The 13923-nt window shown below is 42.5% G+C and overlaps 1 long non-coding RNA gene across 2 annotated transcripts; it reads left to right on the top strand.

Moving 5' to 3' along the window:
- Positions 1-217: 217 nt before the first annotated feature.
- Positions 218-4791, top strand: LOC128628178 (uncharacterized). Of its 2 annotated transcripts, none has more exons than XR_008392509.1 (4): positions 218-368; positions 819-1004; positions 1680-1811; positions 3525-4791. It is a non-coding gene; the product is annotated as an uncharacterized LOC128628178 (long non-coding RNA). The 2 variants fall into 2 exon arrangements; XR_008392510.1 differs by having other exon boundaries at positions 218-497.
- The last annotated feature ends 9132 nt before the right edge of the window (positions 4792-13923 follow it).

Raw genomic sequence — 13923 nt, 5'->3', positions numbered from 1 at the left:
GTCTTTGTGAGCCTCTGGGGCAGCCTGGCCTGGCGAGTGGCGGGCTGCCTCCTCCTCTCCACTGGCGGGAAGCCTCGAGTGGAGCTGTAGGAGCTGGTGATGGCGTTCCGTTTGCAGCAGGAGCTCCTCACAGAGGCCTGGGGTTTCGGGTGGCTTCCGTGTTCTGGGCCCCTTTCCTGATGGGCCTCCCTCTCTGTGACTCTGGGGTCCTGCTCCTGCTGAGGCATCACTCTCCTTTGTCCAAAGGCCCTCTGATAGCACCACCTGCAGAAGGAAGTAAGGACCGCCAGGAAAAGGCACTGGGCCCGGTGGATCCTCCCACACAGTCTCAGGAATGTTACAACAGGCCATGGCCGCCAAATCCGCAGGTACTTAGGGCAGCGTGGAGGAGAATGGACAACTGGCTGCTGCTGCTGCGGGACCAGCTGGTGGGCGAGGTGATCACCACACTGGCTTCCCCGGACCTGGGGTCGGGGATGGGGGCAGAGTCTGCCCAGGTAAGTGCCCGTTGGGCGCTTCATGAGGTCTGTCCTCGAACAAATAGCGAACAAACAGCCGGATCTCAGCAAGCTCCTTCAGTAGCCAACAACACTGTTGAAAGCCAAGAGCCAACTGTTGGGCCTGTTGCTAGGATACACTGGGAACTCCCAGTTGGGGGCTGGGGGTTGGGCTCGAGGAAGGAAGGTGCTTGGCAAGGTTCTGGGGGAGGGGCGTGCCCAGAGGACCCTCGAGGACCCTTAGGTGCTTCCGGATCTCCAGCTGAGGCAGGGGTAAGCAAAAGCCACCAAACTTCTGCTCCCAGGTCTTTGGTCTTCCAGGAGCCCCAGAGGCCTGATGGTGACCATGTTCTCTGGACTCCCAGCAAGGCCGCTTCTGCTCACTGCCTGCTCCTGCAGCACCTCTTCTACCTGGTGGTGTTTGACATTCTGCAAGGCCACGATGTTGGACCACAGGGATTCCATCCCTGCCTGTAGGGGCCCTGCTGAGACACCTGAGAGATGACTGTGAGTTTATAGTAACCTTGTAAGTGGGTGGAGATCTTGCAGCCAGTGACACTGATGCTACCATTCCCCCCAACCCCATCTTCCACTCCATGGTGTCAGCTCCTCTTCCTCAGTGCCCGATCCGTCTATCGGTAGTTTATTGGTCTCAGCGGAGGGCACAGAGGCCATGGCCTCCTCCTCTCCTCCCCCTCCTCCTCCTCAGACACTGCCTCCTCCTCCTCCTGAGCCTAGGAGCCCACCATGAGTCCAGGCATTTTGCCAGCCCCCAGGCCCTGCTGACCCTTGCTCTCTGGCTCTGTCCCCTGCAGTGGGGCCACCACAGCCTCAAGCTGGGCAGCTTGGAGAGCTTTCAGTGCTTCTAGTAGGGGGTGTGACCTTGAGTCTGAGCCCCAGCTTCTCTGCAAGCAGGGGTCTGAAACATAAATTGGTTGTTACAATATCATCATGATGATGTAAAATATGGCATAGGGAATATAGTCAATGATATTGTAATAACTGTGTGTGGTGTCAGATGGATACTATTCAATAGGTTTATGGAAGTGATCACTTTTTAAATTATGTAAATGTCTAATCACAATGTCATACACCTGAAACTAGTATCATAGTGTCAACTGTAATTTAAAAATTATTTTAAATATTATGAAAACTTAGGTATGAGAGTACTTATTTATTCAGCAGGTGCATTCAAATGAGGGCTCTGAAACTCACACCTCAGGAGCTTCATAGACCATCCACTGGTTCCCAGTGTCCTGTGGACCCCACCTTGGATGCTAAATCTCCCACCATCAGAAGCCTTTGCTGCCTCAGGTAGTCTTCAGGGAACCTGGGCACGGAAAGAAGTACAGTGTGGCTGATGTGGAGGTGTCTCAATGTCACCTTGGGACTCTACCCAGGACTATAGCTATTATAGTAGATGGTCTGCCTGACTGCAGGTGCTGTTCAAAGTGTGGTCTCTGTGCTGTGTGTCTGTGAGCTGTTTGTTCACAATCCGGGACAATATCAATCAGACACTTAGCTGACATATAGGGGCTGTTGAAACTCAGTGCTGAGCTGCTTGTGAAGGAAGCTGGTACTGTGCACATAGGGCCCCATCTCAGTCTGTGATGTCCTGGGAAAATGACAGAGCAGGCCCTTCACCACAGACAGTTTGAGACACACTCATCTCAACCTTGTTAGGATCGTTGTCATTTTGAAAACAATCTATCGTCAGCATTTCATTTTGTTTCATTCAAACTACAACAATACAAAAAATAATGATAAAAGTGGAAAACTAAACCAATGGTAATTTTTTGAGGTTGGTTTAATTTCTTTTTAAACAGATAGAGTACTAATATTTAATCTTTTTTCTTACAGTATTTTTCTCATATTTTTTCTGGGATTGTGAGCTTTTCAGTAATTATTTAAAGCTCTCAGAAAATTTACTTTCCCCCATACAGTCTTCTTTCATGATAAAATATGCTTAATACAATAATTATTGTTTTAACCACTCATAAGTATACACAGTTCAATGGAAATAAATGTGTTCCCTATGCTACATAAACACCAGCACTGATTGTATCCAAAACTTTTCATCATCCTCAACAAAAGCTCAGTACTCTTTAAATAATAACTCTCTCTTCTTCCCTCCTTCCAGTCCCTAGCAACCTCTATTTCTTATTTTGGTGCCTAATATACATGAAATTATGTAATATTTACCCATGTTTGTTGGCTTGTTTCACTTAGCACAATGTTTCCAAAGTCCATCCATTTTGTAGCATATGTCCAAACTTCACTTCTTTTTATGGCTCAATAAGATTTCATTGCATGTGTATGTCACATTTTCATTTCTGATTCATTTCTTGATGGGCTCTCAGATGGTTTCCTCCTTTTGTCTATTATAAATAATACTGCTATAAACATCAGTGTACAAGTATCTGTGTCCTGCTTTCAATTCTCTTAGATATATAGAGAATAGCCTTTTCTAAATCTTAGAAAATAAATCGGAATTTTTGTTAAAATTGAAATAATGTGGGAGATTTTGAGGTCTTAAAAATGTTTAGCTTCCTATCCATGAACACAAGATGTCTTTCCATTTATTTAGGTATTCTTTAATTTCTTTTAGCAATGTGTTGTACTTTTCAGCATATAAGTCCTTTACTTACTTAGTTTGATTTATTCCTTAGTATTTAATTCTTTTTGGAGTTTTGTAAATAGATTTGCTCTCCTATTTCCCTTTGAGATTGTTCAATATTGATATATAGAAAAAAATCTTTTTCTATTGCTAATCTAGTACCCTATGAGTTTCCTGAATTTATCCATTAACTTTAGAAGCCACCCTGTGGATTCTTGGGACTTTCCAAATTAAAAAAAATAATATCATCTGTGAGTAGAGACATTTTTATTGTTTCCTTTCCAGTTTGAATGCCTTTTGATTTTTGCCTAACAGTTTTGCCTAGAACATCCAGTACAATGTTCAATGTTGCAGTGATATTGGTAGTATTTTGGCTTATGGTAAGGGTAACATTTTCAATCTTTCACCAGAAGCATGCGGTGTGAAATGTTCAAGGTGATGAAAAGCAAGGGCCTACAACCAAGGCTACCTGGCCCAGAAAGGCTATCATTTCAAAATGAAGAAGAAATAAGAAACTTCACAGACAAGAAAAAGTTAAAGGAGTTTGTTAACACCAAACGGTACAGCACCTAATGTTAAAGAACTTTCTTTAAGTTGAAGGACAAAGAGAATTAGAAGTAAAAAGAGGAGGAGAAGGAGGAGGAGAAGGAGGAGGAGGAGGAGGAGAAGAGGAAGAAGAAGGAAAAGGAGAAGAAGGAGAAATAAGGGAAATTAAGAAAGAAAAGAGGAAAGTAGGGTTAAAATAAAATGGCACTAAATACGTATCTATCAATAGTTGCTTTAAACATAAATGGCTTTAATGCTCCAACCAAAAGACATAGGGTAGGTGAATGGGTAAGAAAACAAGACCCATACACATGTTCCCTCAAAACCCACTTCAGATCAAAAGATACACACAGTCTGAAAGTATAGGAATGGATAGAGTCATTTTATGCAAAGAGAAAGAAAAGAAAAAGCTGGGTTGCATTACTATCCAACAAAATACACTTTTAACCAAGGCTATATTAAATGACAGAGAAAGCCATTACATACTGATAGAAGAAACACTCCAGCAAGAGGATTTAACCCGAATTAATAATTACACACCCAATAGAGGAGCACCTAAACATGTAGAGCAAATATCTATGGACATAAAGGGAGAGGATGACAGAAAAATAGTCCCAGTCAGGGCTTCTAACACTCCATTGACTTCAGTGGATAGATCTTCCAGACAGAAAACCAACAAGGATACCATGGCCTGAAATTACATTGCATCAGAAGGATTTATTTGATATCTTCAGAGCATTTCATTCCAAAGCAGTAGAATATACATATTCTTCAAGGGCCCATGGAACTTTTTCTAGGATATGCCACATGTTAGGATATAAAAAAAGTCTCAAGAAATTCAAGAAGGCTGAAATCATATCAAGATTTTAATCTGACCTCAATCCTGTGGAAGTGGAAATCAATCCTAAGAAGTACCCTGAAAAACACACAAAGACATGGAAGCTAAGTAACATGATATTAAAGAATCAGTAAGTCAACACTGAGGTAAAGGAAGCAATGAGAAGGCACCTTGCAACAAATGAAAATGAGACCACAACAATTCAAAATCTGTGGAACACTATGAAAGCAATCTTAAAAGGAAAATATAGCATTACAGGGCTATCTCAAAAAATCTCCACAAATAAACTCCAATAAACAATCTAGAGTTCAAAAATTTGAAAAACAAAAACAAACAAACACAAAGTGTTTATTTATTTTTATTTTTATTTTTAAAATGTATTTAATTGTTGTTCAAGTACAGTTTTCTGTTTTTTACTCCCATACCAGCCCACAGCCGCAGTGCTCCCCACCTCCCTCCCATTTCTACCCCCCTTAGTTTTTGTCCATGTGTCTTTTATACTAGTTCCTATAAATCCTTTCTCTTTTTCCCCTGAAATTCCCTCCCCTCTCCCCTTTGGTCACTGTCCCCTTGTTCTCTATTTCAGTGTCTTTGTTTTTATTTTGCTTGCTTGTTTGTTTTGTTGTTTAGCTTCCTGTTAAAGGTGAGATCATATGGTATTTGTCCTTCAACACCTGACTTATTTCACTCAGCATAATACTTTCCAGTTCCATCCATGTTGTTGCAAAGCATAGGATCTCCTTCTTTCTTTCTGCTGCATAGAATTCCATTGTGTATATGTACCATAATTTTTTGATCGATTCACTTACTGACAGGCACCTAGGTTGCTTCCCGCTCTTGGCTATAAAGTGTTTATAAGGAAAGAAATAATAAAGATCAGGGAAGAAAGAAATATGACAGTCCAAAAAAACAATATAAAAGGTCAATGAACCCAACAGGTGGTTTTCTGAAAGTAGAATATTGACAGTCCTCTAACCAGACACATTGAGAGAAAAAATAAATGCAAAGGATTGAAAGAAAACATAAGGAAAAACTATTCTAATACCCTAGACAACCTGGATAAATGGGTACATTTCTAGACACAAAATATCTGGAAAAACTGATGGGGGCCTCCACCAGTAGAACTCCCATGGTCATCCTGGATGAAAAATAAAAATGCTCAATGCAAGATTTGCTTGGGGAGGAAAGGTGACCAGTACCTCAAAGGAGAAAGGTCCTGAATACCTTCTTCCCTGCGTTTTTATTGAGTTTAGCTCACACAGACATACACAGTATGCACGAAAATCTCCTCAACCAGTGCTCAGCATGCTCTGGCATCATTTATAGATAATAGTTGAAAAGACACAGGAATTGTCTCTGGTCAGAGTTGGCTTTTGCTCAAGTGTCTGTTTCACAGCAACAGGGCAGAGCAGGTCTCAAGGGAAACAACATACATTCTTTCCCTGGCCAGATTTTCTCTGAGGAGCCCTCTGATCCAGTACAAGGTCTTTGGCATAATTCCCAGGCTGAGTCAGTCAAGGAGAGCAAAGCAGCCAAGAGACTAGGACACTTTTGCAGAAAGACTGAGGACTTGGGCTGTGACAAAGCCAAGGGGAGAGGGTCTTTATGCCCCTTCTCTGAAGACCCCTGAGTCCTTCCCTGATGGCCCATCATGACAGTGCCTGTCTTATGCTGTCCCTTCTCCTTTGAGGGATCTTACCTGTTGTTGGGTAAGCTGTCACCCACTTGGGCAAAGCAGGGGAAAGTGAGGGAGGCAGGGACTGCACTTCTGCCAGGAGGAAATGTTCTGTCTCCTTAGTGGCTCATGTCCCCAAGGCCTTTACCCATGAGACAAAAGGCTACAGTTCCTGAAGCCAGGCAGTATGGCACCCAACAATCAGAGGCTCTGAGTAGATAGATTGAACCTAGTGAGATTGTAGCAACAATCAGAAAATTCCCAATAAACAAAAGCCCTGGGCTAGGTAACTTCACAGACAAAATTTATCAAACATTCTGGAAGGACCCAACACCTCTGCTTCTCAAATTATCTCAAAAAATTTAAGTGGAAGGAGGTTACCAACTCTATTTCTAGGCCTTCATTGTTCCATTTCTAAACTTGATAAAAGCACTACAAAAAAGTAAACATAGACACTAAAAATCATCAAAGAAACATTGGCAAACTGAATAGAGCAACACAAGAAGAAGTCATACACCATGATCAAGTGAGATCTATTCCAGAAATATAAGGCAGGTACGACATTCACAAATCAATAAATCTGATCCATCACATAAACTAAATGAAGGACTAAAACCACAAGATCATACTAATCGATGCAGAAAAAGCATTTGATATAATCCAGCACCCATTTATGAAAAAAAATCTCAGCAAAGTGGGAACAGAGGGAACATACCTACGTATAACTAAGGCAACTTATGACAAACCCACTGCCAGAATCACACTCAACAGACAAAAACTACAAGTGTTTCTCTTAACACCGAGAACGAGACAATAAATGCTTTTGGGGATATTGGACAGATATACACAGAAAACATATGAAACTAGACCATCTTCTTACATCAAACAGAAGAATGAATTCAACAGTGATTAAAAAATAGATATTAGACCTGAAACCATAAAAATCCTAGAAGAAAACTTAGGCAGCACAACCTCAGGCCTTGCTCATAGCAATATATTTGCACACATATCTCCTGAGGCAAGGAAAACCCACAAACAAACATTAACAAATGTAACTACATCAAACTGAGAAGTTTTTGCACAACAAAGGAAAACATCCACAAAATATCTACAAATAACCCACAGTAGGGAGGAACATATTCACCAATACTTCTAATAAAGGCTGAATATCCAAAATTTATAAAGAACTTACAAACATCAACACCAGAAAAAACAAAGAAGCCAATTATTAACTGGACAAAGGGTCTGAATAGACACTTCTCCAAAGAGGACATACGGATGGCCAAGACACATATGAAAAGATGCTCAACATCACTAACCATCAGAGAAATGCAAATTAGAACTATGGTCATCTATCATCTCACACCTGTCAGACTGGCTTTCATCTATAAACTGACAAACAACAAGTGCCAGCAAGAGTGTGGAGAATGGGGAACACTTTTGTGCTGTGGGTGGGAGTGCAAACTGCTGCAACCACTGTGGAAATCAGCATGGAGATACTTCAAAAAGTTAAAAATGGACCCTCCTTTGGACCCAGTGATTTCACTTCTGAGTATATATACAATGGAAACCAAAACACTAATTCAAAAAAACATAAGCACCCATATGTTCACTGCAATGTTCTGTACAATCACCAAGATATGGAGGCAAAGTGTCCATTAATAGATGAGTGAGTAAAGTATCTGTGGGACATTTACACAATGGAATATAACTTGTCCATAAAAAGAAGAAGAAAATTTTACCTTTTGTGACAATATGGATGGACACAGAGAACATCACACTGAGTAAAATAAGCCAGTCAGAGAAAAACAAATACCAAATGATTTCACTCATAGGTGGAATCAGCGAAGAAACTGAACTAACAAGGAAAATGGGCACAGACTCATAAATGGAGAGCAGGACCATAGCCAGAGATGCAGGGGAGGGGTTAGAAACATACAAAGACCATGTGTACCAGAGAGTGTTCTTAAAGAAAATGTTCAGACTAAACTATAATATCTCTCTGAAACTATGTGGTCAGTTACAATGTTAATTGGTCAATTTCATTCTAGGCATGTTGCATATAGTGAAACAGAATAGAACTTACAAATGAAATTATGTCTCTGCTGTAAACAAAATTTATTAATTGAATTCATTTTAAAGATGCATTTTAAATGATATCTGGCATAGTTTTGTAGAGATTTTGCACTGAAAATTTTCACTCTTTAAGTGATTCATTTCTTATACAGTAATTTCCTATTGGTTTTTTTAAGACGTTACTGTACGCAGAGATAGGAGTTTGATGTAAACTTGAGAGCCCTAGGTAACAGGTACAATTTGTTGTTCTATGTTTTTGTAAGAGGAAAAACACCATGACAGGTTTACAGCCCCTCAGGTCTACAGAGGGCTGCTGACCAAGGAATTCCCACAACTGCTGGTCATGGAAGGCTGTGCTGAGGAAATGGGATCGTGCTGATCTGAATGATCAGAAATCAGCTGGAAGATGTTGAGGCATAAAACATTCCATAAATCCACAATGAAAGCATGGCAGGTAGACATTACTGCCAATCATTTATTTCCCCAGAAAAAGGAGGGAGTGTATGGAAGGAAATTGATGCAAAACCCCTATTGACCTTAGGTAGATGTTCAGCAGAGGGCAAAAATTCTTTGAACCTGCACCTGCAAAATGGTAATTGGTGCTTAAATATGCCAAAAATCAACAAATAAGCAGATAGAAAGCTGGGAAGGGAGACAACGAAAGACAGCAAAAGTAATCTTGCAACCAGCAACCTGACATTATTATAATATCTATTGTGATTTTGTTTTCCAGAGAATAAATGGATAAAAGAAAGCTGAGCTGATTAAGAATTTTTGAGTTCTGCGATTTCTGCTCTAGACTAATTTGAAAAGTAGAAACACTCTAACAGAAAAAAGTGGCATGGTTGATTTTGACAAAGACCCCAAATATCCCAGTTTGGGGATACCCCATCTTAATCGTCTATGTGGAAGCACCTGGCAATTTTCTTGTTACGTTTATGTCTAGTCTACCCTCCCGAGAATTTCACATGTACCTTTTGTAGTATATTCTTCATTATATTAAATGTGTGGCACATAAAAGAGTTTCAGTAATTTCGCCCAATAATAGAGTTTCAGTAATTTTGCCCACTAGTAAAAATACAACAATTTTCTTTAAAGTACTTGAGACCAAAAGAAAAGTATGGCAACTTAAAAGAAAAAGTCTTTAAAGCTACTGGAAAAGTTGACTTTTGTGAAGTATCATTCTTCTTGAATGTCAGAATAAGTAAATGCTCTCAGAAATAAAGTCTCATTAAGTACTTACCAATCATCTACTGGTTTATTATTGATATTCAGGTAGGTCAGCATTATGAGGGAACACTGAAGTTTTTATCTTCACTTACCTCAAAAGCCTTGGGCTAAGATGTATCTTTACTACGTTGTGTAGCTGCCTTAGAGAAATCTATAGGGCCCATTTCTCCCAAGCACCTTCCAAAAACATTTATGGGTAGAGTTTATATTTCAGTAGAGTTACAACTAAGAGATCATACATAGAACAAGCAATTTTTCAGGTCATAAGATCAGTTATGTTCTTACACACCAGGAATGAGAATCCTGTAGAAAATTATAAATGCCAGTTCCATTTTTAATAGCATCTAAAAAAACTAAATACCTGCAAGCATACTTAACCAAAGCTATGAAAGATTTCTATGCTGAAAACTGTGAAGAATGGATGAGAGAAATTTAAAATATCCAGATGGAGAGGATGATGTGTTGTGTTCATGGATTAAAAAGCAAATTATCGAGAGGTCAATACCATCGAAATCACTACATATTCTATGTGATTTTGATCAAAATTTCACCCTTTTTTACTTAAATAGAAAAGCTGGTCACCAGATTCACATGGAATTGCAAGGAGCCCAAACTAGCCATAGCAATGCTGAAAGAGAAAAAAATTGGAGGACTCGCTGTATTACAAAGGACATGGGACCAAAACAGGTTACAAACTGTTAAATTAAAAAAAAACCACACAAATAACTATTTCATGTGTGAAAGTGATCTGAAGACTCTGCCCCGAAGAAAATATATGGATGGTAATAACCACAGGAGAAAATCCTCCTTAGTCATTAGGAACTGCACATTAATTCCCCAATGAGATACCAGTGTCTACCTAATATAATGCTTAGCATAAAAACCATTTTGAAAACTGTCAGATCTTTCATGGCATGAGAGTAACCACTAGTGGCATATCCATCCAATGGAACACTACTAAACGGTAAAAGGTAAAACCCTATTTATTTAAACAAGATGAGTTAATCTTACATAAACGATTCTGATCCTTCTGAAATACTAATTCTTAATGAGTAACAGTGCCCCTGCTTTTTTGGGGGGCTGTGCAGTTCAGGCAGGAGTACCTGTGCAGCCCTGAAGAGGCGAGAGCATTTGCAGGAGTTCTGGCCCAAGCTTCCCGCACAACACTGAGTGGCTGTGCCAGAGGGAACAAGAGCAGTAAAGCCTGACCTGTAGCAAGCCTGTGTGACCAAGCTGGCCTGCGTGGTATTGACTAGGGCTGGCTGGTCGGCAGTAGGAGTTAGGGCATGGGATGGGGTGGAAGCTTCCTGTTCTAGTCCTCTACAATGAGGGGGAGCCCCTGGAAAAATCATAGGTGGGTGGGGTGTTGTCCATTGGGGTGACCTCTGAGTTGGAAGCCAGTTTGGCAGCCAAGCCTGGGACTCTACAGGCTGAGGGGCCGGCACTCCCTGCAGAGGTGACTGGCAGGCTGGTGGATGAAGGGGTGCTAGGAGTAGGGACAGGAGCAGGCCCTGCAGCAGGCTGCGGGGAAGACCAGCAAGGCTCTGAAGCATCTCAGCCTGAGGTGGCCTACACATCACCCCACAGATGTGCTGCCACAGTGCTTGCTTGTCTGCATCAACATCTTCGGCGGTGACTCTGTAATGCCATTTAGGAGGGCATTGACAGTCTCAGGCGTTCCCTGCGCCTGCGCATCAGCAGGGGAACCTTCCGCCTACCGGACCTGTCAGAGGCAGTTGAGCGGTTCCTCAAGGATTGATTCTGCCCTCCAGTGTCACCTTGGCCCTCCTGAGGCTGACTCTTCCACTGGGCAATCACAGCAGCTGAGGAGGGAGCCCGAGGCCCCTTCTGCCTCACTGTCTTTGTGAACCTCAGGGGCAGCCTGGCCTGGCGAGTGGCGGGCTGCCTCCTCCTCTCCACTGGCGGGAAGCCTCGAGTGGAGCTGTAGGAGCTGGTGATGGCGTTCCGTTTGCAGCAGGAGCTCCTCACAGAGGCCTGGGGTTTCGGGTGGCTTCCGTGTTCTGGGCCCCTTTCCTGATGCGCCTGCCTCTCTAGGACGCTGGGCTCCTGCTCCTGCTCAGGCATCACTCTCCTTTGTCCAAAGGCCCTCTGATGGCAACGCCTGCAGAAGGAGGTAAGGGCCCCCAGGAAAAGGCACAGGGTCCTTGCAATCCTGAAACACAGTCTCAGAAATGCGGGAACACAGCATGGCCACCAGATGGGCAGATACATAAAGCAGGATGACCGTGGAGTAGAAGGTTAGGACAACTGGGTGCTGCTGCTGCGGGACCATCTGTTGGGCGAGGTGATCACCACGCTGGCTTCCCTGGTACCTGGGGTGGGGGATGGGGGCAGTGTCTGCCCAGGTAAGTACCCACTGGACTCTCTGGTGAGGTGTGTCCTGGAACAAATAGTAGGATCTCAACAAGCTCCTTCCCCAGCCAACAACACTGCAGAAAGCCAAGAGCTGATTGTTGGGCCTGTTGTTAGGATACACTGGGAAGTCCCAGGTTGGGGGTCCAGGGGTTGCACTGGAGAAATGAGCATCCTTTTCAAGGTTCTGGGGGGTGGGGTGTGTACCCAGAGGACCCTCAAGGATCATTAGGTGTTTCCCATTTCCACCTGGGGAAAGAACAGGCAAAACTGCCATACCTCTGTTCCCGGGACTGCAGTCATCCTGGGGCTTCAGAGGCCTGATGTTGACTGCATTCTCTGGGCTCCCACCACAGCCGCATCTGCACTGTGCCTGCTCCTGCACTCTCCTCCCACTGGTGGTGCAGGTTGTTCTGTAAGGAACGACCTTGGACCACTGGAACTTCATCCTGGCCTTCAGGGGCCCTCCTGACACACCTCAGAGATGACTACGCATACCCAGTCACCCTTGCAGGGGGTTGAAACCTTGCAGACAGCCACTCTGATGTCCACCCTTCCCACCAGCCCATCTGCAACTGGGTGGTAAGTACCCTTCTTCTTCCTCAGTGCCAGAACACTCTCTCAGTAAGTTATTGGCCTTGGCACAAGGCACAGAGGCCGTGATATCATCTGCCTCCTCCTCTTCCTCAGACACTGCATCTTCTTTCTCCTGATCTCAGTAGCCCAGGGTGAGTGCTGGTGTTTGCCAGCCCCACACCCTGCTGGACCCTTGTTCTCTGCATTTGTCCCCTGAACCAAAGCCTCCAACAAGCCTCAAGCTGGGCCTCTCAGAGAGCTCACAGCACTTCTAGTAGGGGGGTATGACATTGAGTCTGAGCCATTGCTTCCCTACAAGCAGGGGAGAGAAGCAAAAATTGGTTGTTACAATACAGTCATAGAGATGTAAAATAGGGCTTGGGAATATAGACACTAATATTGTAATAACTGCGTGTGGTGTCAGATAGATAATATTGAATAAGTTTATGGAGGTGATCACTTTGTAAACAATATAAATGTCTAATCACCATCTCATACACCTGTAATGAATATAATAGTATGTCAATTGCAACTAATAATTATTTTAAAATTATGAATAATCCCTGGTTGGTGTTCCTGAGTGGATTGGGTGCTAACTTGTGAATCAAAGGGTCACTGGTTGGCTTCCCAGCCTAGAGCACATGCCTGGGTTGCAGACCAGTTCCATAGTAGGAGGTGCTCAAGAGGCAAGCATACATTGAAGTATATTTCTCTGTGTCCTTCTCTTTTCCTATATCTAAAAATAAGTATATAAAATCTTTTAAAATTATTAATAAAACTTAATGATGGTAGTACATATGTATTTAGCACGTGCATTCAGATGAGAGGTTCTTACAGCTCAGGAACTTACAGCTCAGGAAACTTACAGCTCAGGAAATTCATAGTCCATCATGTGCTGTGGTTCCCAGTCTCCCTTGGGATCCCACCTTGGATGCTAAATTTCCCACCATTAGAAGCCTTTTCCTGCCTCATACTCTTTAGGAAATCTGGACATAGAAAAAAGTACAATGTGGCCAGTGAGGAGGTGTCTTAATGTCATCTTTGGACTCTCCCTAGGACTATAGCTATGACATAGAGGGTCTCCCTGAGTCCAGGTGCTATTCAATGTGTCGTTCTGAGCTGTGTGACTGTGAACTGTCTGTTAACAATCTAGGACAACATCAATATTTTATCACTTCCACTATGTATCATACATGTGGGCTATATTTTAGCCTATATTTTTATTAATCTAAGGAATAGATTATCTAGAAACAGAATATAGATACTAAGGGTGAAAGTTTAGCATAGGTACTATATGAGAGTATCAAAGGAGTTTAAAACTTATAACTTTTGAGGTATTATATACATAAGGACCACAAAGCTTACACACTCGTTTAGCAAAAACTCACACATAGACAAATGCATGCATGTGCACACACATACTATATTTCCAATGTGTGTTATTAATACCCGGCTGAAAACAGAATCTCTCCTGCCTGCTAGAGGGCTCCCTCAT

Source organism: Artibeus jamaicensis, unplaced genomic scaffold (genome assembly GCF_021234435.1).
Source record: "Artibeus jamaicensis isolate MK-2021 breed Jamaican fruit bat unplaced genomic scaffold, CSHL_Jam_final contig_585, whole genome shotgun sequence".
In the NCBI taxonomy this organism is placed as follows: Eukaryota; Metazoa; Chordata; class Mammalia; order Chiroptera; family Phyllostomidae; genus Artibeus; species Artibeus jamaicensis.
The sequence above is the reverse complement of the archived record's forward strand: the minus strand, read 5'-3'. Positions and strand labels throughout refer to the sequence as shown.